Below are 5391 nucleotides of genomic sequence, written 5' to 3'. Positions count from 1 at the left end.
CTTAAACTGAGTTTATTCTAGGAATCCACATTAACAGATTAATGAAAAAAAAACTCTTAAAATCACCTCAACAAGCATGCCTTGTGGCTCAGAGGGTTAAGCATCTGCCTTAGGCTCAGGTCATGATCTCCAGATCCTGGAATGGAGCCCCAAATGGGGCTCCCTGCTCAGTGGGGAACCTTCTTCTCCTTCTCCCTCTCCCCCTGCTTGTGCTCTCTCTCTCTCTCTCTCTCTCAAATGAATAAATTTTTAAAAATCTTTAAAGAGATCACCTCAATACATGTAGATTAAGTGTGTGATAACATTCAACATTCATGGTAAATACTCTTAACAAACTAGGAATAAAAAGGAACTTCCTCAATCTAATAGAAGACATCTAATTTTTAAAAATCTATAGTATACATCATAGTGACATGTTGAAAGAAAGATCAGGAATGTACAAGGATGTATACTATCGCTTCTATCCAAAACTGTGCTTAAAAGTATGTGGCAAAAAAAAAAAAAAAAAGGATGTGGCCAGTGTCATAAAGGAAGGACAAGAACTACAAGGCTGAAAGATTCAAAAGGAAGAAACAATACTGTCATTATCTGCATATGGTATGATTATGTATGTAGAAAATCCAAAAAGATGTAGAGAGACACTATTAAAAAAAGTTTAGCAAAGTTGCCAGACAAAATCATTATGCAAAAATAAATAGCACTTCAATATACCAGCTCTAAATAGAACATAAGGAGTTTTTTAAAGGTATCATTTATAATAGTACCAGGTTCCTAGGAACAGATTTAACAAGAAGATACGCATGATGACTTCTGAGCAAACTTAGATTCTTTATTGAGAAAATTTAAGCCAAATTATCAATAGAACAAACAAAACGTTGTGTGGCTTCAGCTTTTCTTCTTATGACTGTCCATCACCTAAAACATAAACATAACAGTTGGGTACATCACTTAGCAGAACTTAACTTAGACAATAATAAAAGTACACAAAGGACACTACAGCTTTGGTTTTAGAATATGAAACTAAAGCCAGAAGCCTAATGACTGCATAGACTTCTGTGTTAATGTACATTTTCAGGCATTTAAGCACTAACTTTTTAAATGCATCATTCTTTTTGGAGGTATAAAGAAGCAGATTTCTCAAACCCAGAGGAGATTAAATTCCATGAGACTATTTAAAGATAATTTTAAGTAGCATGTAAAAACTGCCAGTGATTTCAGATAAAATCAACCAAGCAGAAACTCCAAGAAGCAAAACAAGCAAGTAAACCCAGTGTCATTCAAATCCGTTCACTTGAAATAGTCTTCTAATTATCTATATTAGCTAAAATAATAATGCCATACTTGGAATTGTTTTAACTAATGAGAGGGCAAAGGACATTATTCCATTTTGTTTGTCTCTTTTATGCAAAATTATTTCACTGATCTAGTTCAACCTTTATACGGTCTGTTTATAGTATGATGGCCATTCTGTTCCATTTACATCTATTGTCCTGATGTAAGCAGTCAACATCTCTCAAGTGTTCTGGTTTGGATGATAAAAATTACATGGTTGGCAAAGGAAAAAAATTACAGATCACACTAGTTATAAAGCCACTACCATCATAGATGATATTAAAATGTGAGGGAACAATATTACCATTTCTCATCCTAGCTCACAATTTAAAAAATCAATGAACTAACCTAGAGAAGTCAAAATAGATCCATATTCTTTTTTGGCATCTAAAAGATACAGTGATTTTTGAGAAACAGATTAGGCAAATTAAAAGAAAATCAATACTATTAAGATGCCCAGAAAGCAGCATTCAAAAAAAGGCTAGGTCTAACTAGCAATATAGTGTAAATTCTATTTAAATTTAATTTGTTTCTCTTGATTTGCTAATATAGAGCTTTGGCAGGAATTGTATTTTCCAAACATGCCAAATAATTTAAAATAAGGGATGGTAAAATGCTGAAATAAGGAAAACTTATCAGAGAGGGACTGCAGTCAGCAGCAAACTATACCTTTCCCTTACCAAACAAGTTTCCAGCCAATTTTCAGGAAACCCTTTATTTCTGTTACTAATATAACCACATAAATGAAATATATTTTCTCCATCTCCTCATCAACCTTGAACCACATGTGCTCCTTCTTCTTTCTCTTGTCCAAGCTCAATATCTGGATTCTTGGTTGCTGGTTCCTTTTCTTCTGATGTTTTTTTCACTTGATTGCTTAGCCTTGGGGTAGGGTAGGTACATATAAGGGGAATTGACATTAATATTATAATGACAGAAGGCAAAAAATACATATTACATGGAGGTAATCACAAATCTGAATTTTTTCTATGCTCTTCTCTATAAAGAGTCAATAAAATTACTATTTCTATATAGAACACACCCTAAGAAAGGAGTTATCTGCAAGGACCAATAATTGTGGAAACCTTAATATTAAAGAAATAACACACATCTCAGAAAATAAGTAAAAAAGGGAGGTCATAGAGATGATTCCCATGCTCCTATCAATTTACATATCAAGGCAACAATAGAATATAAGTCTTTTTGCTCAATGTCTCTTTCATGGGATTAATTTTTCACCATTTTCAGCAAAGAAGTCCTTTAAACAACATATCTATATTGCTTTAACAACTTTTTTGATGGCTTTTCATAAAAAATTATTTCTGCCAATAGAAGTAAGAGATTAAAGCACTCACAGCCACAGGTTCATCCAGCTTAGAAGACTTTTCCATCTCCCTTCTTTGAGATCTTGATCTTACTCGCGCACTCATATTTGCACTGAAAGTTGAAAATCATTAACTAAAGAGTGCAATAAAACAGTAATTATGCTAGACTAATTTCATAGCTAACGACTGGTTGTAAGTTCTTTTTTACATTTGTTGGGATTTCCTAAATAAACCTTGAATTAATAACAACTATTTTCCAATTACATCAAATTAGGCTGTCTGCAAAACCTATGATTCACAGTAATTTGGCAGACAAGGGATTTTCAAGTACCTGAAAAAAGACATACAACTGCTTTCCTAAAAAGATTTAGTTTCACAACTGAACTCCACCCTATGGAGAGATTTTGTAATATACAGCTCTGTCCATCTCCCCACTGACCATTCTCAATTCTGTGCTCTGTCAGCAGTTTCAGGTGCCCCCAGGACTCAGATGCCTCCAATGCACTCCTTGGACTCTCCCATCTTCATCTGGCATCCTCCCCTCCACGGCCCATCATCTTTCCTTTCCAGCCCCATCTGGTGGCCATATCTGTGAGGAGGATGACCTCAAGGAACTTACTCCCCAGAGGCCAGGAATCACACTGCCCCTACCCACCTAAAGACAGGCAGCACCCTCTTCACAATCAAACCTGGGCACTGATCTATGGGCCTACTGATATAGTCTCAGCAAGAAAAAATCCACATGGTAAGATTTCACCTGCTAAGCTCAGTACCAGCAACACGCTGTACAAGCCTGCACACCAACCACCAAGGGAAAAGTGCTGGGCAATGAGCATGTGCACTACATTCCGCAATTACCCCATGAGAAGGGCTTCCATGACCCCTCACCGAGGCCTCAGCAAAAGTTTCCAAGTCTGACTTCTATCAGCAGTTCACAGTGCCTCCAAGACCCAGATACACCAAAAACACCTCGAAGATACGGCCTATCTTAATTTGAACCCCTAATCCTCACCAGCCCTCTATCTTCCCTTGTCTCAACCCACCAACAAAGACAAAAATCATGGCTGCTGCAAGACCTGTAGAAAAAAAAGCAATTACCTCGGGGATCCCTGGGTGGCTCAGCAGTTTAGCGCCTGCCTTCAGCCCAGGGCGTGATCCTGGAGTCCCGGGATCGAGTCCCGCATCGAGCTCCCTGAGTGGAGCCTGCTTTTCCCTCTGCCTGTGTCTTTGCCTCTCTCATAAATAAATAAAATCTTTAAAAATTAAAAAAAAAGCAATTACCTCAAAGACCTTCCTCCTCCAGCACAAGAAACAATAACACCTGAGGCACTTTTCTTAAGCAAACAGCTTCACAGCTCTGCACCCAGTACCAGAACACCTTGCAAAGGTCCCACACCAATGGCTGTTGGGAAGGCACGCAGCCCTGGGCATGCACATTGCCTTAGCATGTGCCACGTGGGTATGACACCCCCCCCAAACTACCCTATGTCAGTTCCTGGTGCCTCCAGGACCCAAATGCATCAAATGATACCCCAATCTTTGCCCCATCTGCCTATGAACCCCTCCCGACCACAGCCCACCATCATCATTTATTTTCCACCATGACCAGAACCATAGCAGCTGCAAAGTCCAGGAGAACAGAAAAGACATGGAAGGAGGGCTTTCCTCCTCAGAGGCAGGGAACTACATGGCCCTGACCCACCAAAGCCCACAGGCTCCCTCCTCACACTCAAACTTCTAGACATAATGATCTACAGCCCTACCAACTGAGTCTCAGACAGCAAGAAAGAACCCAGACAGAGGGGGATCCCTAGGTGGCGCAACGGTTTGGCGCCTGCCTTTGGCCCAGGGCACGATCCTGGAGACCCGGGATCGAATCCCACGTCGGGCTCCCGGTGCATGGAGCCTGCTTCTTGGAGCCTGCTTCTTCCTCTGCCTATGTCTCTGTCTCTCTCTCTCTCTCTCTCTCTCTCTCTCTCTCTCTCTCTCATAAATAAAAAAAAAGATTAGAACCCAGACAGAGGGACGCAACCCACACAACTCCACACCCGGAACACGGTACACACGTCCCATACCAACGACTGTTGGGAGGCTCACAACCCTGGACATGCACAATGCCTTAGCATGTGCCTCGTGGGTGTGACCTCCCCCTCCCCTCACCGAGGAGCACACTCAAAATTTCCAAAACTGCCTTATTTCAGTTTCTGGCGGCTTCAGGACCCAAATGCATATAATGATGCTCCAAACGTGTTCCCATCTGCCTATGACCCTTCCTACTGTCCACAGCCCACCTTCCTCACTTATTTTACACCAGGACCGAGGAACAGCAACCGCAACGCCTGCAAGAAAAAAAAAAAATCTGGAGGGCTTTTTTCCTCAGAGGCCAGGAATTGCACAGCCCTGACCCACCAAAGCCCACTGGCTCCCTCCTCACACTCAAACGTCTGGACAGACTGATATGAAGACCTACCAATTGAGTCTCAGACAGCGAGAAGGAATCCAAAATGGAGGGACACGACCCACACGTCCCACACAAATGACTGTTCGGAGGCTCGCGGCTCTGGGCATGCGCACTGCCTTAGCATGTGCCACGTGGGTATTACTTGCCCCTCCCCTCATCCAGGGGCGCACTGAAAATTCCCAGTTCTGCATGTGTCATTTCCTGATGTCTTAGGGACTCAAACACGTCCAATTATTCTCCAAGCTTTGCCACATCTTCCTGTGATCTCCCTCC

The 5391-nt window shown here is 41.2% G+C and overlaps 1 long non-coding RNA gene across 1 annotated transcript; it reads right to left on the bottom strand.

The window, feature by feature from the left end:
• Positions 1-2128: 2128 nt before the first annotated feature.
• On the bottom strand, positions 2129-5178 carry LOC129517588 (uncharacterized). Its single transcript, XR_008666077.1, has 3 exons — positions 5128-5178; positions 2688-2769; positions 2129-2214 (listed from the first exon to the last, which is right to left on the bottom strand). It is a non-coding gene; the product is annotated as an uncharacterized LOC129517588 (long non-coding RNA).
• Positions 5179-5391: the final 213 nt, after the last annotated feature.

This window comes from Nyctereutes procyonoides, unplaced genomic scaffold, assembly GCF_905146905.1.
Source record: "Nyctereutes procyonoides isolate TBG_1078 unplaced genomic scaffold, NYPRO_anot_genome, whole genome shotgun sequence".
In the NCBI taxonomy this organism is placed as follows: domain Eukaryota; kingdom Metazoa; phylum Chordata; class Mammalia; order Carnivora; family Canidae; genus Nyctereutes; species Nyctereutes procyonoides.
Note: the sequence above shows the minus strand (reverse complement) of the source record. Positions and strands in the feature narration are given on the sequence as shown.